Here is a 27,017-nt window from a genome sequence, read left to right as displayed (position 1 = left end):
GCCCTGCTTTGTCTGAGGAAACAGCAATGGCCTCCCCTGAAATAGTACCTTTCAAGACACCACTGATTCTCCTCAGGAATCACCCTCACCACCTCTTTTTGCTTCTAGACCTATAACTAGACTCAGCAAGACCTATAACAAGCCCCAGCAGGCTTCAGAAGATGAGGTAGAAATTATGACCCGTGAGGATAATGATAGAAGGAACATAAAGTTGTCTCTGCTGAATTTATGAATATGGGCCCCCTAAGCAGACATTCTCAATTTAATGTTGCAGCTCAGGTTGTTAGAAAGGGCTCTAACAGTTTGGTTGGATGTTAAAACATGGATCAAAGGTGACACAGTTTAAATAAACTTGAAATGCTAGACCTGCCTTGGTATAGTGTGAGAGGAAGGAATTCAAAGGTTTAGAGAGATTGGAATGTCAGAGTGAATTTGTCACGTAAGACTTGCTCACCCACGTGGGAGGGTCTAGAGGACATATCTGTTACCAATACTGTGAGGACTAAATTTGTGAGGGAAGCCCCAGCATCCTTTAAGAGCTCTGGGATCACTCTTTTCTGTAGACCCAAAATTGCAGTGGGAATTGCTGCCACTAAATGCAATGGAAAACTTAATGCAATGAAAATCACTGGATCCCGGGGTAGCAGGGCCACATGGTGGCATCCACTGCCAAAGGCGTAATGGACATAGTTATCCCAACAGACAGCAGAGTCAAAGCAGCGATCAAAGTAATCGGGCTCACAAAGACCTGTGGTGTTAGCTAGGTGATCATGGTGTTCCTAGAAGTGAAACAGATGAGAAACCTACAAATTCTTACCTTATCTGCATAAAGTGAAATAATTCTGGGTCAAGTGAACAAAACTCTAATTTGAATCATAAAAATAGAGAGTCATGGCCCCTCAAGTCAATTCCCAAACTTGATCCAGGTTTCAGACCCAGAGGCCCTTGTATAAAGGGAAGGTAGAGTCCACTTGAGGAAGGACTCTGTACCCTGTCAAAAATTTATACTCTTCATCATTCTCTCAGTCTTACCCAAAGGGAGCCATGGTCTTTTATCATGGTGACTCTGTACTGGGGATAAAGGTATAATCAGACCTTTCAGAGACTACTGAAAATGACTCTGAACTGAGACTAATTTCAGGGAATCCAACACATCACTGTAGCCCACACTGCAGTCAGAGTAGGGACTTGTGGACGTCAGGTGATCAATGAAGTTTTAGCTCAGGTCCATCTTACAATGGGTCCAGTGAGTCCATGAACCCATCGTGTGCTTATTTCTCCATTTCTGGAATGCGTACTTTGAATAGACACACTGAGCAATTGGCAGAATCCCTACATTGGTTCCCTGACCGGTGGAGTGAAAGCTATATGGTAGGAAAGACCAAGGAAAGCCATTAGAACTGCCTCTCCCTAGGAGAAATCGTACACCAAAAACAACATCTCATTTATGAGATTAGCGCCACCATCAAGGACTTGAAGGATACAGGGGTAGTGATTCCTATGATATACCTATTCAGCTTGTCTATTTGGACTGTGCAGAAAATAGACGGATCTTGGAGAATGAGAGTGGATTATCATAAGCTAAACAAGGTGGTGACTCCAACTGCAGTTACTGTGCCAGATGTGGTTTCATTGCTAGGGCAAATTAACATGTCTCTTGGTACCTGGGATCTAGCTATCTATCCATCTGGCAAATGTCTTTTTCTCCACACCTGTTAGAAAAGACTATCAGAAGTGGTTTTCTTTCAGCTGGCAAGGCCAGCAATACACCTTTACTGTCTGACTTCAGCGGTACATCAACTTTTTAGCCTTATGTTATAGTTTAGTTGTCAGGGATCTTGATTGCCTTTCCCTTCCACAAGATATCACATGTTGATGTGCTGGTTGGACATAGTGAGAAAAAAGTAGCAACTGTTCTGGACTTGTTGGTAATGGATTTGCATCTAAGAAGATGGGAAATAAACCTGACAAAAATTCAAGGACCTTCTACCCAGTGAAATTTCTAAAGGCCCAGGGGCTTGAGAAAGTTGATAGCCCTTCTAAGGTGAGGGATACATTGTTGAATCTGACTTCCCCTACAAATGAAAAGTGACACCACACCCTGTGGGCATCTACGGATTTTTGAGGCAACATATTCTTCATGTGAGTGTGTTACCCTGGCTCATTTACCAAGTACCTGTAAAGCTGCTAGTTTTGATTCGATCTCAAAACAAGAGGAAGTTCTGCCACTGGTCCAAATTACTGTACAAGTTGCTCTGCCAAGTGGCCATATGTTACAACAGATCCAATGGGGCTTGAAGTGTAGTGGCAGATAAGGATGCTGTTGAAAAGCTTTAACGGTTCCTTAAAGCTGATCCACAGCAAAGGCCCCTAGGATTTTGGAGCAAAGACTTATCCTCTTCTATGGATAACTCCACTTCTTTTGAGAGAACAAAAAACAGCTCTCCATGTTTTGAAACAGTGTTTTCAAACTGACAGCTGTTTTCTGAAATGGATCTTGGCCTGCTACTGAACCTTAGTAGAGACTGAATGATGAGAAGACTACTGAATCAAGCGATAACGATGGTCCACCAAGTTCCCATGCAACCTGAGCTGCTCGCCATGAATTGGATGTTATCTGACCCACCAAGCCATAACGCTGGGCATGCACAGTAGCACGTTGTCATCAGATGAAGAGGTATGTGTGTAATCGGGCCCAAGCAGAGCAGGAAGGTACAAGTAAGTTACATGACGAAGAGACTCAAATGCCTGTGGTCCTCACTTCTCTCTCCCAGCCTGCACTCATGGCCCCATGGGGAGTTCCTTAAGATCAGTTGACAGAGGAAGAAAACATGTGGACATTGTTTACAGATGGCTCCGTGTAATATGCACACACCACCCAGAAGTGGACAGCTGTGGCCCTGCAGCATCTCTCTGGAACATCCTAGAAGGACAGTGATAAAGGGAAATCCTCTTAGTGGGCAGAACTTCAGGCAGGGGGCCTGATAAACCTTGACGTTCATTCATCTTGGAAAGCCAGACATACAACTATACACCAATTCTTGGGTGGTGGCCAATGGCTGGATGGTCAGGGACTTGGAAGTCACATGACTAGAAAATTAGTGACGAGATCTGGGTCAGAGGCATATGGATAGCCCTCTCTGAATGAGGAAAAGCGGGAAGATATTTGTGTCCCACGTGAATGCTTACCCAAGGGTGACCTTAGCAGAGGGGAATTTTAATATCAAGTGAATATGGTGACTCATTCTGTGGATACCAGTCATTTTTTTCCCCCAGCTACCCTTGTCATTACCCAGTGGGCACATGGGTAAAGTGATCATGGTTGCAGGGATAGAGGTTTTACAAGGGCTCAGATACAGAGTTCCACTCATCAAGGCCAACCTAGCTATGGCCACCACTGAATGCCCAATCCGCCAGCAGCAGAAACCAACACTATACCTCTAATATGGCACTATTCCCCAGCTAATTAGTCAGCAATCTGATAGCAGGTGGATGACACTGGGCCACTTCTATAACAGAAAGGGCAGTGTCTTGTTTTACAGTAATAGGTACTCGCCCAGGATCACATTTACCTTTCCCGAATGCAGTGCTTGTTCACGGTTACTTGGGGGTCACTAGTATTCACTTTATCCTCCGAGCAAGGAAAGTAAGGTGCAGAGGGGATAACTGAATTGCACTTTGCTACCTGGATGCTCGTAGCAATATTTAAGCTTTCTTGTCAACTTTCCAACTATTTCTCATTTATCTATCTCTTCCTAGAAGAATCATACTGTTTACCCCTTTGAAGGTGTATATTGTGTTTACTATCAACCAGGACTAATCATCCCTCATTACTCTTATTTTTCAGAATTTTCTAGCCATTCTTGTAAGGATTTTATAAGGATCTTGAAAACAAAGGTTTACTTCAAAAAACATGTTGGTAATTTTATCAAATTAGCATTAAATTTGTATGTTAGCTAAGATCATTTAAATGGTTATTTTTCTTTAAATAAGGTAAGACTTCCTATTTGTTGAAGTCTTTGTATTTTTGTGTTTATGCCACTCATTATCATTTTCAATATAGACCTAACTTCAACATAGACCTGGTGTCTAGTAAGTTAGGTCTAGTTCCCCATCACCACTTCTTACCGTTAAGCCTGATGTAAGTGTGGTTTTTTCTTCCATTATTTCTTCCAACCAGTTAGTAAGAAAATATTTATTTCTATACATTAAATTTACAAACAATGGTTCTGAGTTTTTTTGATCATTTGAACATTTAAGTGAGTTTTTTCAATTGAATCTCATAGATGTTCCACATATAAGGTTAAAACTCTGATTTTGCTGTTGTTTTGTTTCATTTTTTTCAAATGTATTATTTCTTTCTTGTGAAATTGTATTTACTTGCAACTGAAGAATCTGGAGAAATAACAGTGGTGCTAGTGGAAACCATGTCTTCTTAGAACATGAATGATCCTGGGACAGGATCCCTGGGCTGGCTCAGACCCCTCCCTCCTTGGGGGGAACCTCTACAATTGTGATTATCCTCCTTTCTTTGGGTCACCTACTCAGTGGTGTGGGCCCTGGCTATACCGTATATCTGACCCTACTATCCATCTCACTGTGGTTTCTTCTTTATATCTTTATGTTTTGTAGCTAGTTGCTGACTTAATAACAATGATCTTATATGCATTGTATTTATATCTCTTTCATTAAACATTTTCTATATTTTCTTTCCATAAATAAAAAAAAGTGTCTGCTTTATTTCTGCCACTCACTTTCTTCATCTCCAAATTTTATGATTACAGTGTTTGTGTGTGTGTGTGTGTGTGTGTGTGTGTGTGTGTGTGTTAAGGTTTATGCCTTTAAATATTCTCAATTATTTTTTGTCCTTCAGGTAAGTTTTTTGACCCGTTTGTAAAACATGAGAAAATTTCATACTTACACGACTTCATACCTTCTCTCCCTCATCAACTTCTGTTAGTTATATAATTTCTATGACACTAGAGTTTTTAGCATTCAAATTTTATATTAAAGTCATAATTCCACATTTGTTTTAGTCTTTGTTCTATAGTGAATGGAATCAATGCTCAGCACTAACCCTTCAATATCATTTCTCCATCCATCTTTTGTCTGGCTCAAGTTCATTCCAACGTATTTCCCTTAAAAAGGCCCCATTGGAAATCTTTATTCTGTTCTTGGGAATTCTAAATAATGTGTGTCAATTGCCTTCATTCTTAAATCCCTTTATAACTCGTACAAAATTCTTGGGACATTTTTGTTCATATAAGAATTAGGAACGGCTCTATGGTTTTCTACCATTGCTAGAAATGCTAGCTTAAAACATTCCTTATTTAATTTACAGTTCGGTAATTTATTAGGGTATGTTTCAAGGTTAATCATTCTGTGTCAGTTTTTCCCAGAACTCAATGCATTCTTTAATATTTAAAATCAAGTTTTCTTTTATATCTGGGAAAAATATTAAATGATACCTTCATTTTTTTTCTGTTTCTTTTGTCCTCTTCAGAAACAACTAGTTTTCTTCAGGAACACCTATAATAAGAATCTGTCTTCTATAGGTATTATTATTATTTCAATTCCATAATGTATTATAATTCAGGTTACTTTTAAACTCTTTTAACCCTTTGCTTATTTTTCTTAATCATGTGCTTTATATAGAAGCCTTCATTTTTCTGTAATATTGTAAAATCCAACCCCCTTATATACTACATCCAAAATTATCTTTATTTGTGTATTGGTTTTACTTTTTCATTTCACTCTTTTAGTTTAATTTAGCTTTGTTTTGTTTTGTTTTCTTAGTTCTGTTACTCATGTCCTTCTTTTGTTTCACAATTTTCCTCCTTCAATGTTTTTTGTAAGCTTTGAGTCCTTATTTTTTCTAGGAGAGTACTTAATTAAAGTTTTTTTTTTTTTCCTTTTATTTTATAGTCATGGCAACAGTTTTCATCCACTTCATGGCAGCATTTTTTTTTTTTTTCCTTTTCTGGCAAATGTCTATACATATGTGTGTAAATTGTAATGTCTTTTTCTAAATCCAGTACTTATTTTTATTATTATTATTCATCTTGAATCAGATGAGATATTCTGAACCACATTTGCAAGAGGTACATGTGAAAATCCAATACCAGGGTCCAGGCTAATAGGTTTAAGTTGTCTGTGTAAGTGAGCAGTTAGTTAGCTGAGCAGAGCAGCTGGAGGTCTCTACATAATTCATTGCAGAGAATTCACTGAATTCATAATTCAGTTTCTCACTGCCCACTGCACCCTTTACCCAAAGGCTACCTCTTATAAGTATCATTTGGTTCTACACTGCCTCCTATGTTCCCACCTCCTGCACTTATTCCTGGTGCCAAACTAGCTCTATGAAAGCTTTCATTCCCATTTTTCAAAATGAGCTTCTAAGTGTTGTTCTTCAGCATATCCCCAGACATTTTACCACCTGGGAAGCCATGACAGCACTTTTCGTTTTGTTCTCCAGTAGGTTACATACCTTGTGGCTTCCAGTTTCAAGAAAAAGTAATGTTCTGCTATTGCCTTTCTTTCTCCCTATTGTTTTTGCATCATACCTGTGAAGAAAATTAGGGAGAGCTGATTTTGATGTTTTAAAATCTGTAGCCTGTTAGTTTTATTATCATTTGAGTATAGTCATACTTCAAAAATTCAACATTCCTAAAATGTAAGTTTAGCAAATGTATTTTTATAGATTTAAAGCTTTTATTAGTTTGTGGAAATTTGGAGACAATGATAAAATATCTAACTTTTTGGAAAACTTACATATTGTTACTTGTAGTGTGCCCATTTTTATAAGAGTAGAAAAAATCAATAGACTAAACAAATAAATAAAATAGCAAGAAAATGTCAGGTAGTCAAAAGTGCTGTAATGAAAATAAACTCTGTTAAAGTGACAAGATTAGTTTATATTGGATGTTTTGAGAAGCTGTCATCAAAAAGTAGGTATTTGAAGTGAGTATTAAATGCTGAGAATGAGGCAATTATATGAAGATTTGGGGACAGAGCATTCTAGAAATAGGGCACAGCAGTTCTCATGTTGTAAAATGTGACAGACTAGGATGCCGGCTGATATCACCTGGAGCCAGGTAGAGTCTTAAAGTCCAGGGTAAGAGCCTGGATTTCATTAAAGTGCACTATAGGGGATTTTTTGAGATATAATTGACATATACTATTATATTAGTTTCAGGTGTACAACATAATCTTTCGATATCGGTATGTATTTTGAAATGTTCACCACAATAAATCCAGTTAACATCTGTCACCAGACATGGTTAACAGAGTTTTTTTTTCTTGTGATGTGAACTTTTAAGACCTACTCTCTTAGAACCTTTCAAATACACAATACAGTGTTATTAACTATAGTCACCATACTCTACATCCCTATGAATTATTTGTTTTATAACTGGAAGTTTTGACCCCCTTCACCCATTGATAAAGGAAAAAAATATTTTTTATAATGAAATCAGATGTCTTTGACTCACATTCCCCTTTTGAATGGTATACTGTGAATGAGAATACAAACCCTCTTAATTCACCAGGTACTAAAAGGTTTCCCCACACACAGATTTGTGAAATTTGAGATATAATTCAAACGTATGGATGCTTCCTGACCTCAAGTGTTTTTCCACCTAGAAGAATTTGAATTGTAAATAAAGAGTCTAAAAGCTCCACTGATGTTGACCTAAACAAATTATCATTCATGAAGGCTTAGGTACATTGTCAAAGGGAGATGCTGTAGCCTGATGGATTACTTCTCTGAGGTAGATTCTCCCAAACAGTGACTGATTTAATTTTCACAACAACCTATTTGAAATAGGTATAAATTTCTTCTATTTTCCAGTTAAAGAAACACACATTCAAGGTTTAAGGACTTTGCCCAAGGTTACACAGCTAGTAAATGGCAAACCACAACCAAACTCAGCTCTGCTCATCACCCAGCCTGGGTGCTTCCCCTAAGTACTGATCTACCACCTGAAAGGCTAGAGGTAGAGAGAATTGGGGGCAGGAATTACCTTTCCGATTTGGCAAATCATTCCCCTATTACTAGTTCTCTCTGGAAGCTATGCAAGTGGTATCTTGAGTTGGACCATTTATTTATCTCTGGCAGAGAGTAGGCTCCCTTTCCCCATAGCGGTGCAGCCTCAGCAGTCAGAATTGATAACAGTTCCTGGACACCTGAGATGTTTTATATTTGCCAGGAGACAACAGCGTGAATGACTTGTAGCACCTTCGGAACCCTGACGAGTTCAAGGCCCAGAGTAGAGATTGCAGAGGGTAATTCCCAGATAATTCAAGGAGAAGGGAAAACTAGACAAATCCCTGTTTCACTCTTTGAAGTTGTGCTATGAGAAATGAGTTTAGAAGTCTGAAAAGAAAAATTGTCTCATGGAGAGCACTTCAAAGAATTTTTATCTTATTTTTCCTTCACTCTTTGGGGATTGAACTCCAACCCAACTCATTTTTAAAATTGGAATTCTCTTCCATTCGGAGCAAGATTTAACATAAGATAAAATTTGATGCTTCCTTCAAAGACACCAAATGTCTTAGACACAGGCCAGGGAAGCTATTGCTGGCTACTCATGTGCCATGGATCTCATTCTTCTTTTTTGCCTTTTTGGTAAATTGGTGGTGGAAGTATAGGAGTTTTAGATCATTCAAATATGCTATTTTCTTTATTTCAAAATGCTGAATCCATTCAGCCCTTCTGAAAGAGAGACAGATCATGCAGTGCTGCCTCAGTTTAGGCAGAAAACTGACTTTAAAGAAATTTATTTCAACATGAAGTTAGTGCCTCTCATATGTCAAACCATCTGGTAGGATCTGAAATTCAAAGATAATAGGATCCTGGTCCTGTCCTTCCGAGGTTTACCTTCTCATTGTGGAGACAGATGGGCAACTAAGTCCAGTATGCAATGGGCAAGACTTCCCACACTTTCTTGAAATTTGAGGTCTCCCTGTTTTTCATCATTTCTCCATCTTCTTAGGAAGGAGCCATAGATGAAGACCATGGCCACACATCAGAGGAGAGATTGGATGTACAGAGGTTTATGTGACATTATTAAGGGGTTCTTCATGGGCTGAGATTTGAGATGGCCTGGATTTAAATTCTAATTCTTTTACATCCTGTCGCTGTCACCTTGTGTGTAGTTCCTGTCTGAGTCCTCAGGGAGGTGAGAAGAGGCTTAAGGGAATAACACAGTCTTTGTGATGTGTTCTGCCATGATGGTGGCTGGGACTCTTGGGTATGTGGTTGTCTGGAGGTGGCTTCACTCTCACCAGGTCCTTCTGTGACTTTCTCAGTGATCCCATGCTGGAAATTTTCTGTTATGAGTCTTGTGATGTGGTGATGACTTTTCTCAGAGGGTTACACAGTAATTCTACAACCCACCTATGCCCAGCCCATTCTGAGGCAGCCCCGTCTCCCACTTCCTCAACCCCCCCCCCCACCAGGGGACCTTGTCAGGAAAAGTCCCTTTAGAGTTGCATCCAGCTGGATCTTTCCCACATGCCTCAAATCAAGTTCATCCTTTTCACTGCTCTTTGTGGAAGTGAATGCTGGTCCTAATACAGCCACTTATCTCTTTCTTCTGCCATCTTCAGTCAATAGCTACAGTCTTCAGATTTCTCAAGTTTTAGCTCGTTGGAGAAGAAAAACAAGTCTCAGATGAATTGTAAAAGGACTCTAGTCATCATAAACATGAACAAGTTCACACAATCAAACAAACAACAATAATAACAACAATGATAGATGTCAATTTTTATTGCAAGCAAAATTAGATCAAAACATTGAAAGAGACCGTAAGTGATACGGAAGACAAAGGCTTGCCCCTATTCACAAGTATTGTCCCTGAATTAAAGATTTCAAGAAATGGAACAAAGCTGTATTAAAAGATAAAAAATGATAACTTCTTTTTTTCCTGGAATTAAGGAAGAACTGAATCTGATAATGCAAGAGAGTAGCATTGTGTTCCAAGGATGCTAGCACAGACATCTTTTTCTGCAAATGTTGGGCTGTGTCACTAAGAGCAAACCTCCTGCCAAAAATTACCATAAAAAACTGGATAAAAGACTTTTTAAAAACAGTTTTAAAAACCTGAAAATATGGTGAGGTAGTGCTAGAACAAACTTTGTGTCAGAACATTAACCAAGGGTATACAGAATTGTACCATGTGGTGTAAAAAGGGACGGTTTTCATTTATCTGTTTTTGTGCAATTAGACATCACACACTAATATGACTACTTGTGTCACTGCCACCAACCTGGAAGCACTGTTAAGATCATTTTCCTGAGGATCCACTTTTACACATTTCTGAAGGATGCCTTGGGGACTAGTTTAGTCCCCCCAGGACACCCAGGGGAAGAAAATCGGATAATATCAACGATTAAATTATTTTTGTTCCCAATAAATAACACCATTTTTCTCATCTCATGGCTACTGAGATTTTGCAGTAGCTGGAGACACTCACAAGTTGTAGGTTCGTCAAGTGAAGGAGCAAGAAAAAATATTTGCTCTGAAATAAACCATAATGGTGATGTGTCAGCTTAAAGAGTAAAAGAAAAATATTTTTTCTTCACATGTCCACCAGCTTATCACTGTGACTAGAAAACCCTTTCTCTTTTCATGATGGCACACTGCCTTCTTATCTGGAGAGACAACTTGGGCTAAAGACCTGGCAAAGTCCCTGGAATGTAGCGTGGGCCTGATCAATGACCTTCACTTTCTCACCTTGAACAAATATACTGTATTTCATTTTTTAGGAAGAGGCATGGACTCATCTTACATACAAATCTTGACGGACTTAAAATACTTTTCCCAAATGTACACTCAACTAATATCTCTTTAATAAGACTAGGTGTCTTTAAAGAAGATGAAAAGAAAAAGCATGTGGAGAGTTATTCTGTAGGGAAGGATGAGGTAGGTGGTAAGGGGAGAAGACACCACAAACTAAACGCTTTGAGGATACCTTCGCTGCCCTCCTGCAAGAAAGCTAAGATGTAGCTTTTCCTATGATCACACTGAATTTATGTTGTGTCACTAATAGTGTGGCAATTCTTTTATTGAATTTATTCAGTCTTTTGTTGATGCAATTTGGTGGATGAAAGAAATAAAAGAGGGACCAAACTATAGTCATTTATTTGATGAATTTAAGGAGTAAACAAATAGACAAATATAGTATTTTTTGATAAAGATAAACGAAGCTTGAGTTGAGATGAGCACAGGGGAAGAGTTCCAACAAATTACCGGGCCATGGAGACTATAACATTTTCCACAGATACATAGTAAGGGAGACCTGAAGAGTGAGTAGGAATGATCTGGAGACAAAGGAGGAAAAACTCACCTAGACAGAGGATTGGTGTGTGCAAAGCCCAGCAGTAAAAAGTGTAGTGTAGCCTTCCAGGATTTCTTGCTTACTCAAAACGTAGCAAAAGATGCACACATCTCTTACCCTTCTTTTGTTCAATTAACAATATATTCTGGGCATCTGCCTGTACAGGTTCATTAATTTCCAACTGCTTAAGAGTCTACTCTGTGGATACAGTTGAATCTAGTCTGGATTGATCACTTGCATGATTTCCGATTTTTGCTATTGCAAAAATGTTGCTCTGAATAAGATAACAATGTTTTCCCAGTTCCTCATTTATCTTTACATGTGTTTTCAAGACCTTACATAAAATTGTTTGTTTACATCTAGTATTCTATTTTGGCTTGAGATACCTCATATGTTATATATAAAATTTTCATAAATATTTGGGTCTATTTCTGAACTTTCTATCTTGTTTCCTTGCTTTGATTTTCTATTCCTTTGCCAGTACTACATTTTAAAATTGCTGAATCCTTATAGTATATTAATATCTCTTAAACTATATTTCCTTGTTGCCTTTTTACTTCCAGTGCTATTAAAGCCATACTTACTTGTTCAAGTTTTATATAGGATTTAGAATTAACATATAATTCTGGAAATAAATCTTGGCATTTTCACTGACAGTGTTAATTTATAAATTATCTAGAATTGACATCTTTATGGGACTGAGTCACTCTATTAAGAACATGTTATACATTTCTATTCATCAGGTCTACTTTTGTGTCCTTAGAAGTTTTGTTGTTGTTGTTTTTAAAGTTTCTGTGTGTAGTAGTTTTTTGCACATTTCTTGTTATAATTATTCTTAGGCTTTTTTTTTTTTCTGCTAGTAAAGGTGAAGTCTTTTCTTCTATTATATATTATTAGTTATGTATATATATGAAGGCTACTGACTGTTGAATATTAACTCTATAACCTGCTATCCATTGAGTTAATTTACTGTGTTTAGTAGTTTTTTTTTCCTTGTTGACTCTTCAGGGTTTTCCTGTTTTACAATCACATACTCTACAGAGAGTGTGTGTAGGGGGTGTGGGTGGGTCTATTTTAACCTTCTCCATACCACTTTTAATTCTCTAATATCTTTTGTTTGTCTGATAATGCCTCCAGTTAAAAGTTAAATAATAATTTTAGGAGTTAGGAGAGAGTGGGCATCTGTGTCTTGTTCCTGACTTTAAAAAGTGATAAAGTAACCAGGGTTTGTCCTTTCATTAAGCTGGATTTGAGATGTGTGTGTGTGTGTGTGTGTGTGTGTGTACACAGCATGTTTAAATAGGTAATCCTCAATTTCTATCATATTACAGTTGTGGGTTATTTCTCAAGAATATAGTCGAAAGCTGTCAAAGTTCTGTTTCTATGGAGAGGTTTATATAATTTCTATAATTAAATGAAACTATGTTATCAATTATATTAACATATTTCTTTTTTTTTTTTTAAATTTTATAGCTACTTTATTTATTTATTTATTTATTTTTGGCTGTGTTGGGTCTTCGGTTCGTGCGAGGGCTTTCTCTAGTTGCGGCAAGTGGGGGCCACTCTTCATCGCGGTGCGGGGACCGCTCTTCATCGCGGTGCGCGGGCCTTTCACTATCGCGGCCCCTCCCGTTGCGGGGCACAGGCTCCAGACGCGCAGGCTCAGTAGTTGTGGCTCACGGGCCCAGGTGCTCCGTGGCATGTGGGATCTTCCCAGACCAGGGCTCGAACCCGTGTCCCCTGCATTAGCAGGCAGATTCTCAACCACTGCGCCACCAGGGAAGCCCAACATATTTCTTGATAGTGAACCATCCTTGAATTCTTGAAATGGAGTTTCATAAAATAAATTATTCTGTAGGTTTTCTTTTTGTGTTATCATCTTTATATTTTGAATCATTATTATCTTCAGTAAAATAATTTAGTGATGACCCTTTTACCCCTAAATCTGGAATAGTTTAAATATTATTAGAATGATATGTTTGTTTGGTGTAATTCTGCTCTGAAACCACATGTTTTTGACATTGTTTTAGCAATATACTGTTGTCAAAGCTTTCCACTTGCTGTATGTATTTGATTCAATTATTTTGGTATAAATCAATCTAGTTTCTTCTCTCATGAAGACATTTAGATAAATGATAGTTTGTTAAAATGTCATCCATTTTATCCAGTTTCTATTTATTTGCTCTGAGTTTGCAAAAAAGAAAAGTCTCCTATGTTTTTTATTCTGCTCTTCCTGTTTCAGTGATTATGTCTTTATTTTGTGTTTTATCTTTTTATCAGGAAAGTTATTCTTTATTAATTTTGTATTGCTACAAAAGTAAGTTATTTATTTATTAGCGGTTTTCTTATCAGCTTTTCCCTAAATGATTAATTTGTATTTTATCTTCAATTATTTCTTATTTTTTTCAGTTTACTTTCGCTGTTATTTTTCACCTTTTTTCCCTAAATTTCAATGAGATGCTTAATTCATTCACTTTCATTATTTCTTGTCTATTTATATGAGTATTTAAAATAATATTTCCTCTGAGCATTTCTTTTGCTTCATTTTGGTTCTGAAATAAAGTGTTCTCATTATCATTCTTTTTCTAGAAATTTTGCAATTTGGATATATTTATCTTTTGACTTGAGATTTGCTTGTGAGAGACTTAAGGTATTCATGAATATCAAATATTATTCTTATAAATATAAGTATTATTATTTTAAACACATGAAAAATCTTACTCTCTGCAGAGGAGATAACGGATTGGAGGGAAACAGGCTGTAAGGACCTCTTTACGGGACTTCCCTTGTGGCACAGTGGTTAAGACTCTGTGCTCCCAATGCAGGGGGCCCAGGTTCGATCTCTGGTCAGGGAACTAGATCCCACATGAATGCCACAACTAAAGAGCCCACCTGCTGCAACTAAGACCCAGCACAACCAAATAAAGAAATAAATACATACATATTAAAGAAAACATAAAGTGAATATGGAAACATGTTTTTTAAAAAGAAACCTCTTTATATTTGAAATTGCTTATGTTCAAAGATAAATTTTAGGTTGCCTGAGATTGAGCAATTATGTATTCTAAACAAAGAAGACGATAGTGAGAAGGAAACAAGCAAGTGGATTTGAGGCATAAAAAGGGACTATAATAAAAATGTTCATAGGAATTCATTGTAAGTGCTTCCTGAGGCTGAGAAAAGTGTTAAGGCTATTGACATAAGATAAGGCATAGGCAGTGGCCTGGGTGGAGGAGCTACTCACTGAAGCAGGAACCGACAGATGAAGCACAGGTTCAAAGGGAAAGACAAGAAGAGGCCTGACCTGTTAGATTTTAGGTGCCTGAGAAATATACATGCAGTGATGTTCTCGACACAGCTGGATCCATAAAAGAGCCTAGGGGTGGAGAAAAATTTTAGAGTCATAGTATTGAGGTGGTAATTTGATATATGGAAATGGCTGAGGAAGGAAACTTAACAAGATAGTACTGAAGAGAGATCCTGAGACCTCCAGGCATTTGGGGGATGAGCAGAGCATGTATAGCCTATGATGGGGGCAGAGAAGAAGGAGCCAGTCTCTCTTGCCACTGAATGGTGAGTGCCTTGAAGCAGGCACAGAATCTGCAACGTGGGAAGTGGATGGAAAAGTGTTCATTAAAAGAGCGAATAAGTAAGTGTGTGGGCAAAGCAATTTTCCAAAACCGAGACTTTTCCATTGCTTATGTATGTGCAACATTTTGTTTGTCCATTCATCTGTCCATTGACATTTGCAATGCTTCTGCATTTTGGCTATTGTGAATAATGCTGCTATGAACATGCATACGCAAGTATTTCCTAAATTTTTTTTTCCAAAACCAAGACCAATCACAAACACTGTTATGCTCATTTAATTAATGAGGAAATTGAACCACGAAATAAGTGGTGCTTAAGCCAGGACCTCCAGGGAAGGACAAACCTCCATAGAACCCATGGTTCCATTGTTGCTGGAGTCCTTATCCAGCAGTAAAATACAGTCTCTCTCAGCCACTCTTGCTGTGCTTTAACACCCAGCCAGCGTGATCATTTTGACAGCTAGTTATTTAACAAGTTATCAGCAAGCAGGTAATAGCCCCTCAGGTCAGTCAAAACAGTCAAATGGGTTGTACATGTAGATATAGCCTTCCTTTGCCAAGATCGATGACATGGAGACGGATGAATCAGAAAATAGAACAATAGCATCCTGTATATGAAAGAAGTGGCAACTGTCAAAAGTGAAAAAACACACACTGTTTACTGAGTGGCAATTGTCACTGAAGGTTGGAATAGTTTTAAAAGAAAACCAAAATATTCTAACTTTACTCCAGGGATTGAAACATACAATTTTGGAAGTTTTTATGGAAAGGAAGAGAAAAAATTAATAGGGAAGTTGAAGTCTTTAAAACGAGATGTATGAATCAGCTCCTATCCAAACACCATAACCTTGACCTTGATTTAGACTTTGCTACTGTTTAGTTTCATCTAGGAAAATAGCTTCAGTGGCACTTCAGAAAATAATCCAAAATTTTTTTTTCAAACAAGGTAGCAAGAAACCATCTGGCCAAAATTTTTACAAAATTGCATTCTTAATGCAAAACAAAATACATGTTTTAAAAATGTTTTATATCCATGACCCTGTGTTCTTACTTAGGAATGCAATACCCTTCCCTTCTCTCAGTCAAATAAAGGAACAAACAAACACCCTATGCATTGGACAAAGCTGCCTGATTAATTCCTGCCTGAGGGACTGTTGTTTCTTTGACATAGATGTTAAGCTTCATACTCTATCATTTATGTGACATTTTATCATTTTGCCCAGTGCAATTTATAACACTGTACTGTGATTTTTTTCCTAAGCTTTAACTATCATGTTGTTTGCTGTTGTTTTTCACTAATCCTTGATTTCCTCAGAAGTCTGTTCTCTGTATGAACACGGGCTGGTCTGCACTTTGAAAGGGCCCAGTTATTTGTTGGATGAATAACTTGCTTTCTTCCTCTCCTCCCTCTGACTTCATTCCTGCCCCGCCCTTCTCTAAGCTCTCTTCTAAACAAATGGTTCACCGGATTTTCACCCAGCCCTCTGCATCAGTTACTTCCGAGGGCTATTGCAGATCTTGGTCACCCCACCACGAGTTTTCCAATTAAGTCTGCTATTTTCTCTTTCCTTCTGTGCCCCCCAGAATTGCTGTCAGTTAAGCAAAATGCAGAACCAGTGCGTGTTGGGCTGTTTAGTTTACTGATGTGGGAAATTCAATCAAGTACAGTTCCAGTTTTAATTGCTAATATTAAGTGATTTTTGAATTTCTAATGAATACCTAATTAGAGCAAATGTTTTTCTCTCTAACAAGTAATTATAGCATTCCGAACACATTTACTCTAATTAAACAAAACAGTTTGACTAATTACAATGGCAAGGCAGGACACAGTGTATTTTATCTTGAAGGTTCTTCCCTCAGAAATTCTCTTTAGGGAAAGCAATTTTCTTTCAGGCAGCTTCTGGTGGTACCAGTCACACGAAGGGAAGTGGTCCATCTGGAGATTCAATACGTTCTCTGTATGGTAGAGGTGTCTCCATGGGGTTCTTCTCAACTCCTTTTTTCCGCACTGAAGGGGAAAAAATTACTCCAGAGCACGTGGGGTAGTTGCCCAAAACAGCTGCTGGAATCTACAGACGCTAAGTTTCAGGTTAAAAGTTTTAAATGATATACATTTTGCATTATACATTATAATAACAAATCTGTTTTGATTTTAATGAAAGGAATAATAGCTTGCCCCAACTCTTTGGCCCTCCAAAACATAACCCACGTTCTACTGAGGCTTTCTGGGCCCCTGGTACCACACAGTGCACTCGTGTGTTTGTGACTATGGGGGCAGTATCTATGGTGTCTGAATGCAAAATTCATCCTCTTGGTACACACTTAATGGTATGGGTCTCATTTGAATCATCACTGAAGGTAGCTAAACTTCAGTCTCCTCTTAGAGCTCTTATATATTGAGCTGTTACTGAAATTTGAAATTAGATCCTAAAATGTTACTACTGGTCTCTCTGTGCAGTATCCAGCAACATTACTGAGGAAACAGATAATTAGATATTTCACATTTATCTCTGAACCAAGCTGACCTGGTATCACTACTAGAGAGCTCCTGAAAGGAAATTCACACATAACCCTTCAAAGAGGCCAATCACAGGTACAGGGATCATATGAGTCACAAATAATGATGTAACTAGATATGTTTATGGATGTTCATGTTATATAAAAATTTATCCTGAAGATATGTGACTGAAGGAAGATGAGCATGAAATGTGGCCTTGGGAGGATGCTTCTGGAGAAAATGGGTTTCACCAAATATCTGAGGATAAGCTTATAATCTGGTAAGAAAGAAAGTGTATTTACACCTAAGAATAGGTTTGGAAGAAGGCAAAGAGATGAACTGACTATGGCATGGGAGAGCAACAAGCAGGGAGAATAAAACTGTGCAGAGGATTGAAATCCAAGATGAACATGGAAGAAAAGTAGGACATAAAGCCCAAGAGAGAGTCCGGGTCTCAGCTTTGGAGGTTGTGCAAGGCATGCCTGTGTTTTATTGTGTTATTTGACCAGCACCCATCCACGAAATCAGTCAGTATTTAACCACTTTTTCCCAGGTGCCAGCTGCGTGGGGTCATGCCATGTCCATAAACTGGTGTGATGTGAAGTAAGGGATCTGTCCCATGAAAGAGAAGCAGGTACATGCTGTAGGGGTTCAGAGACCACAGGCTGGCCTTGCTTCTCAGCTTCTTCTCCTGCTCAGTTCTGTCTTGTGCCTCTGCTCAGGGCATCTTCATGCAAACTGCCTTCACTGCTCATTCTCTCCCTGTTATTCCCTAGCCCTCATCAACTTCTCAGACTGGTAGAAGCTTTCCCCAATGAAACAGAAAAATACTTGGCACATTTCTAAGGGCTTTTCAGGTATTAACTAACTCAACTTGCCCAAGGGTGAATCAGTGGTGAGATACAGAGCCAGCAGCTGACCTACAGAACTGTGCTTCCATAGCCTGTATACTTAAAATATACCCCACAGTGCCCCTTCGATGCCTTCTTTGCTGTCATGAAGTATCCCCAATTTATCCATATAGAAGGTTCTCCATCTCCTCTGAATTCATGAAGCATTCATTATGGCTCTCATCAAATATTTGTCTCACCATCATTTTATATTGGGGGTTCTTGAGAGTGTGACCCATGGGTGTTTTATATTTAGAGTAAATCAATAAATATTTGTAAAAGAATGAGTGATCCTATATCCAACCAAGAAAGCTCCAAAATAGTCTCAGATTCCTGTTTGATTTTTTTTTCATTTTTTTTTCATAATTTTGGTCATTTTCTTGTTTTTTGAAATGATAGTATATCTTTCTTGGCTAGTCTTGTTTTGAAGGTAAAACGCAGATTGCATACATGAATGTTTTGTGGTTAATTTATCTTTGTATAACTTTCCTCATGTAGACAGGGATTATGCAAATCTTTGAAGTTTTTTTTTGGTCCCCTCCCAACTTCTCTTTTATGGTCCTCTCCTATGTCCTGGCATTTGCAATGGCCTCCATCCTGGTATCTGATCCAGACCTGCCTTTCTTAAAAGGACCTGTGCTCAGTTCCCTTCAAAAAGCCAACTTTGAGGTTTTATTTTAGCAGAGTAGATGAGTTTACACTAAACTATTAGTGAATGCCCACTTATGCTTCCTATTATATTTGTTATTATTAAAATTGCTATCTTAAAAAGACATCAATTAACAATATTTGAACTTTTGCAAATAGTGGTATTTTTTAGCTGCAGTCTAATATTTCTCCTTGATACTCCAAACACCTTGTAAAATTCAAAAGGATTCAGGCATCTGAATCTTGCCTTTAATCAACGCAAATATTCTTCACTTAAAGCACTCATGAATCCTTTTCATAGATCTTAGCTCAGAGGAACCTGATTAATGCTCATTAAAACTTTAGCCTCTGTTTAGCTGTGTTGGCATACAATGATTTGCCCTCTAAGCCCTAAAGTTAGACCATTCATTTAATGTAATCAAGGTTTGAAGGATAGGCTTTTAATAAGTAAACAAAAGGGAATTATCCTCCTACAGATTCCTTTTGCCTCCTGATACGATGCCATTTGCTTATCAGAATTCAGTTCCCTTCAGGATAGAATAAATTAGAATATGAACTGGGCAAATGTTAAAGCAAATAAAAGACATGAATTTTAAGGTGTAGATTTCAAGTAGCACAGAACCCAGATGAGCGCTAACCACTACTTGCATTACACTTAGGGACAGAAAAATAAAATTTACTTGACACTATTTTATTTGAGGGCAAAATTTCAACGCATCCAAACTCTGACGTCCTGAAATTTGTTAAACCATCTTAGGTGACCTAAGTACTAGAATCATCTCAGGCAAGACATGTTCCTCTCTTCGTGCCTCAGTTTGCCACACTGTCCAGTGATGATACTGGTCTGTGAACCTCCAAGATATTTTGCAGTTCTGCACAATATTAATTCCAAGTGAGATTGCTTCAGCTAGCTTGCCGTCAAATGCTACATTTTTATTTGCTTTCTCATTTCCCTTTTTTCATTTAATAAAAAAAAAGAGTTCATGAATCTTTTCCTATCTATTTGATAGTGGGAAATTATAGGCACTTGGAACTAGTTTTAAATTTAAATTATATTTACTTTTCTCTCTTACTCCACCAGGGACATGTGCATGTAAAAATGTTTGCCTTCTTCCATCTATGCTTTGCTGACTCATTAGGAAAAGTCAGAAGTGAGAGTCTCCTTCTCCCTTGCTAATAATAGCAGAGGAATCTAACATAGAAGAAATTGTATCTTCAAAGGATTGTTGCATGTAGTATTTGATATTTATTTTCACAATTGCATTATGATGTAGGAAGCATCATTACTTGTTTTGCAAATAAGAAAATATGCTACAGAATAGGAACTTGAGCCACTCTACAAAACCCAAAGGTGTCATGGGTATAAGCAGCCATGGTTGTATGCCTCCCCCACAATCACTTGCCCTTGCCCTGCCTGCGCACATGCACACACAAACACACATACCTCACAAACATACAGAATGAAAAGCCAAGTAATAAGGTCTCTGTATTTATGTAAGTCACCACCTCTAGAACAACTGTAAGAATTAAAACCTTATATAGCGCAGGAAGGTAGTAAAAGCTCAACCAATGTAATTTTATTAGTTTTGCCTCCTTTCTCATCTATAAATGCTACTGAAACAGAGAAGAACAAACTGACTCCCTATTGGATCTAGCCCTTGAACTCTAATCTTTGTGCCCTGTTGCCTGTGCTTAGTCATGCTGGCTCTGCACCTTTTGTAAAAGAATGTTGTCTAGAGCCTGAAATACACAGGAGAGACTATTCTCAGGGCTCTGACCTTTAAAGGTGTAACACTTTTCCATTAAACAGTTGTGGAACAGAGAATAACACTGGATTTGTTGGAGGTTTATAGGAACCTCTTGACCAGACTTATGTGGACGGCAGCAAGAACAAAGGAATCAAGCCGGCACCAAGAAGTTTACAACAACCAACCACACCTCCTTCACTTGCAGGAAAAACGAAGCCTGAATTACAACTCTGGGAAGATGGTTCTTTGGGACACGAGTCCACCATTTTCCTGGTCTGTTGTCTTTCTGAATAAAGTTGCTATTCCTTGTCCCAACAGCTCATTTCTCGATTTATTGGCCTGTCCTATGGCAAGCAGTACGAGCTTGGACTTAGTATCACTACCTCAATGTGGTCGTAAGAACTATAAATGTAAGAGTGATGAATGCTTGATGCCCAGTTCATTCTCTGGGAATGATGATACATTCTTCCTTTACATGATTTCAGGGTCTCAGATCTGGATAATTCCTCCATCAGAAAAGCAAGTCCTTGATAGTCCATTAATCATTTTGCTTAGACTCAACTGCACTATAAAAAAAAAAAAAAAAAAAAAACCACTCCAAATGTCAATAGCTTAAAACAGCAAAGGTTGACTCTTTGTCCCCTGTACATGCTGAGATACTGTTCCATATCCCCTACACCTTAGAGTCAGACTGAAGACAAAGCCCCCGTATGGGACATATTTGTCTCAGGGCACAGGGGAAAAAGAGAGATGAGGGAATTACGCAAGTGTTCTTCACATTTCTGCTGAGGAATGGGTAACATTACTTCTGCTCCATTTTATTGGGCAAAGCAAGGCATTTGGCTTAGCCTCACGTCAAGGGGCTGGGGAAGTATAATCATCACACAGGCAGAGACAGTCGATATTTGAAAATAGTAATCTATCACAAAGTAGCATGTTTTAAACAATTTTTAATTGCTCTCATCTAAGTGGATGACTGCAAACTTGGGCTCATCATTTGCTCATTTATTTATTTATACATTACTCCTCAGGTGCCCATGGAAGGTGTTCGAGATACTGTGCTAGGTCTTGTAGGTAGTAAAGAGAGAAAGAAAGTGTCATCTACATGTAGCAAGAAATTTTTTGATAGAAAAAGAAAAAAAATGCTGTATTAGGGGGACTTCTGTGTATGTGTATATGTATGTGTTTGGAAGGTGGACACGGTGTCAAACACACACACACACACACATACATACACACACACTTCTAAAAGTAGTGAGTATTCATGTTTAGCCTTTTGAAGATCATAAGGGAAAGAGAGAAAAAAGCATGAACAAAGGCACGTAGACCTCAAACGTATTCTATGTTCAGGGAATGTAAACTTCATAGAAGCAGAGGTCACGTCTCATTCTGTTCACTTCTCTGTCTATACTCAGCAACTGTTCCTTGGAAATGAGAAAAGCAAGTGATCCAACATGTGGATGCACAGAGTGAGAGCAGAAGTGGTGAGTGTACAGTAGTTCACACCAAAGACATCTGTAGGAAAACTGCTCCCAAATCGTGACAGCAATGCCTGCTCCGAGTCTCAGAGCAGCAGAGGCCATGTGTCCAACATGAAGGTAAGGAGTCATTGGTGTCGGGGGGGAGCAATCTGAGGGTACTGTCCTGCTCCCTCTGTAAGACCAACTGGAGGGCCAGGGAAAGATTCATGTTGAGATGGTGCTGACTGGGGCCCAGGTTCTGCTAACAGAGGGTTAGGAGGCCCTGATCCAGAAACAGAAGAGGCAGTGTATGCTAATTCAGCTTATGTGGAAGGGAAGCCGATGGTTATTGACAGCTTGAAGCTTACTGAGAATTGTCAGCTTCTACATTCAGGCTTTGCATTTATATTAAGTGTTTAGGGTCCATATCAGTGTGTTGTCCTCATTAATTAACTTTTTTCCTATGATTTTGTACTACAGGATTGCAAGAAATGAGGTGCTGGGGAAAACAACTGTTTGGTAGAAGATATCCAGGATCCCTACTGTAACATGACTGAAAGCATCCTACTAGGTTTGAAGACCCTTGAGGGAAAGGATGTCTTTGTATTGCCAGAAATAAGCTGTGTGTCCTGCATACATTAGGTATTTGGCAAAAGCTTTGTAAATGGATATAGGAGTAAATGACAGTGGTTCTTATTGAGAGAGGTTTTCCTTGCAATTTTTTATTCTATCAATCACTTGAGTCTGCAAGACTGCTATAAACCCACAATCTTTGGCACACTGCTGTTAGGATGAATAAATAGAAATTAAGGAGCTTTCTAGAGTATATTAAAACAAGTTTCCTGCTTTGTAAGCTTACTTCAATTCTAACTAAATTCAAGAAACATGTATTGAATCACCTGTAGGCATTAGGAACTGAGGTTCTGTGGTTTCAGTGATGATAAACACTTGATCCACCCTTTCAAGGATCTCACTGTCAAGTGAAGAAATAGATCACCTAATTTAAAATAATGTGCAGTTGATACTTTATTAATTGCACATTTACTGAGTCAATAAAGAGATGTGATTCTCTCTGGAAGGCTCAAATGAAAGGTTCTCAGGGAGGTACTGTTGACCCAAGCTCCAGTTGTAAAGTGAAATTAACCAGGCAGTCAAAGCTGAGAATGAAATCTACCTTCAAGGTGTTAATAAGAATTGAGTCTCGGGCTTCCCTGGTGGCGCAGTGGTTGAGAATCTGCCTGCTAATGCAGGGGACACGGGTTCGAGCCCTGGTCTGGGAAGATCCCACATGCCACGGAGCAGCTGGGCCCGTGAGCCACAACTACTGAGCCTGCGCGTCTGGAGCCTGTGCCCCGCGACGGGAGGGGCCGCGATAGAGAAAGGCCCGCGCACCGCGATGAAGAGCGGTCCCCGCACCGCGATGAAGAAGAGTGGCCCCCACTTGCCGCAACTGGAGAAAGCCCTCGCACGAACCGAAGACCCAACACAGCCAAAAATAAATAAATAAATAAATAAAGTAGCTATTAAAAAAAAAAAAAAAGCAAAATAAATAGAAGTCAGGATGTTGTTATAAGCTGGCTAAATCTATTTGTAAAAAAAAAAAAAAAAAAAAAAAAAAAGAATTGAGTCTCTTTCATCATGAGAAGCAATGATCAAGGAACAGATACATGGTTAGAGTTGGAAAAAATATAGGAAACTGTACTGAATCTATGTGTTCCTAGGGAGATTGCCTTTTCTTTAATTAATCCATAATAAAGAATTGGATTTTATAATTTTATTCTGTGCTTTTAAGAGACAAAACAAAGTGAATTCTCTAACATTGCATTTTTTGTACTAAACCATCAATTTACATAGCTGCAGCATAAACAGTCTCAAATGATAACTCTAATATATCAAGAACAAAACACTATAATTCTTTTGTTATTGACTTGTTCTGGAGTTATAATGTAGATTCCATATATTTGTTGTTCAGTACTTTATTATATTATTTCTCAGGCAATTACATTTTTACTGCCAATTTGGAGGATCTACTTGACATAACCATTGAATACAAGCACAGTGCTCAGTATTTAAATGAGAATATTATCAAATGAGTCTAATTTTTCTTGTCCTGTTGTAACCAGATTATTTTTAATATGGAGGATTTATTTTATTTTATTTTATTTTTTTTTTTTAATTTTATTTATTTATTTATTTATTTATTTATTTTTGGCTGTGTTGGGTCTTCGGTTCGTGCGAGGGCTTTCTCCAGTTGCGGCAAGCGGGGGCCACTCTTCATCGCGGTGCGGGGACCGCTCTTCATCGCGGTGCGCGGGCCTCTCACTATCGCGGCCTCTCTTGTTGCGGAGCACAGGCTCCAGACGCGCAGGCTCAGTAGTTGTGGCTCACGGGCCTAGTTGCTCCACGGCATGTGGGATCTTCCCAGACCAGGGCTCGAACCCGTGTCCCCTGCATTGGCAGGCAGATTCTCAACCACTGCGCCACCAGGGAAGCCCCAATATGGAGGATTTATTAAAACATTCTCAATTATGCTGGGAAATTTAAATCAAGGAAGCATTTCACACATAATATTGCCTCCGAATAAGGTTGCCGTTTACAAGATGGTGAGTAACATTTTGTCTGCTTATTTCTTAAGTACTTTAGATTTTGTCAATACAAGATACATTAGCTAAGATCAGGCAAATTATGTCTAGGTATTTGGATTAATCGTGTGCTCCATCTTGTCTGCAATATTGATAGGAATGTTTAGCAACTGTACCAAGTAGATTGAGTGGCAAAAATGAATACAGATTTTGCTATAAATTGCAAATAAGTACAGAATTATTCTGGTTGACTTAATCAGGAATACAGAATAACATTTCCATTTCAAGTAACTGTATCTTGATTTGTAGAATTCGTTGGCAATGTAAAATGGCAATTTTATAAATCTTCACTTAGGAAAAATGGCAAAGAGAATTTATTTTCCAAATTAATAATGTTTATGTTGCATATGCTTATTCCAGACATTGCCTATTTGGTGTTATTGTTTAGGAAAAAATGTTTAGGAAAAAATGAACATTGGGAAATTGGTATTGACATATACACACTACTATATATAAAATAGATAACGAATAAGAACCTACTGTATAGCGCAGGGAACTACTCAATACTCTCTAATGGCCTATGTGGGAAAAGAGTCTAAAAAAGAGTGGGTATATGTATATGTATAACCGATTCACTTTGCTGTACACTTGAAACTAACACAACATTGTAAATCAACTATATTCCAATAAAAATGTAAAAAAAGAAAGATAAAAAATAAAAATAAAGGATCGTCATCACAGGTGGGTTTTAAGACACACTTCTCAATTGAGTGACTAATATAAATTTAAAGACTGGATGGCAAATTAAAGAATTTTTGGTGTGACCTCTTCTACATGTGCAACTGAGCCAATTTCTTTCTGGTTGTATACACCCATTACCCCACAAACCTTGTCATAGTATTTTGAGTTGAAATTCCCCACAATCGGTGTCAGTGGATGCAGAAAAGAACCTTGTGAAAAAGCACATCCGGAGCTAGCATTCAACATTCACATTTCTTTTTTCTTTTTAACTTACTTTGTAAATAAACATGCAGTTTTCATTTCTCCCAATCTTCTGAATTATTTTTATAATTAACTAGTGACTATATTGAGCTGATTTAGAATTAATCAATTTTTATGAACACATTTATAAGAAGGGATGGATTTAAGCATTTTTCCATTTTCACACTTTAAAGTTATCCAAGGAACTCACTCACCTTTAGGAGAGAACCATATCTAGTCTCAGCACCACTTACTTGAGAGAGTATACATGAAGGTTATCTACTTTGAGAAAACTAACCCAATGTATAGTAGGATATATTCCCTCTGTCCCTAGTCCAAACCTAGGGAGAGAAACTTATGAGAACTCTGAGATAAAGGGTCATTTTCTAAAATCTCTGTATCACTAGTATCAAGGAAGGTGCTTAATATGTTATAGACACTTCACTCAGTCATTTAACAATATATAGCTTCCTTTCCTGGGGCTTACGTTCTGAGAGGCACAGAAATTTTAAAAATCATCAGTTCTTATATAATATTTCAGATGGTGATAAGTGTCACAGAAAAGATAAAGTCTGGGGAAGGTGATACATGTACTGTGCAGAGATTGCTGTTTTATATAGGGTGAAAAGAAAGGCCTTAACTTTAAGTTGACATTTGAGTGGATACCAGGGAGAAGTGAGTCTATCTTGGGGAAGAATATCCAATACAGAAAACAATAGCAAGTACCAAGGACTGTGCTTAGCTAGTTTTAGGAAGAAGAAGGACATCATTGCAGAGAGGAGGAAAGCTAGTGGGAGACAGTAGAGCGGGTCTCATAGACAATGAGAGAGGATTTGGTTCCTCCTCTCAGTGAGAAGAGAAGCCAAGTGAGGATTACGAGAAGAGGAATGGCACAAAGGCACCTAAATCTTCAAAGGCTGATATTTTGAGAGTAGATAGTAGAGCACGTGGATAGTATCTGGGAACCCACTAAAGAGCTTCTTGCAATAATCTAGACAAGAGATAATGGCAAAAGAAGTTTTTAGTTTCTAGAATACTTTGCAGAATCAAATGCTTGGATGTATTGACTGTTGGCTGGGAAAGAAAGAGAAAGCACAGATGCTTTCTGTTTCTGAAAACTGGGAATGAAAGAGTAGCTATTTACTGAGAGAGGGAACGGCTTGGGACAGGGGTAGGTTTTGGACTTGCTAAATTTGAGGTGACCACTGACATCTAAATGGAGACAGCAATACTTGATTAACTCTGCACATGAACACTGAGTAAGGGAGAACAGGGGCGCAGA

This window comes from Balaenoptera acutorostrata, chromosome 8 (assembly GCF_949987535.1).
Source record: "Balaenoptera acutorostrata chromosome 8, mBalAcu1.1, whole genome shotgun sequence".
NCBI lineage: Eukaryota > Metazoa > Chordata > Mammalia > Artiodactyla > Balaenopteridae > Balaenoptera > Balaenoptera acutorostrata.
This window is presented reverse-complemented; position numbering follows the sequence as displayed.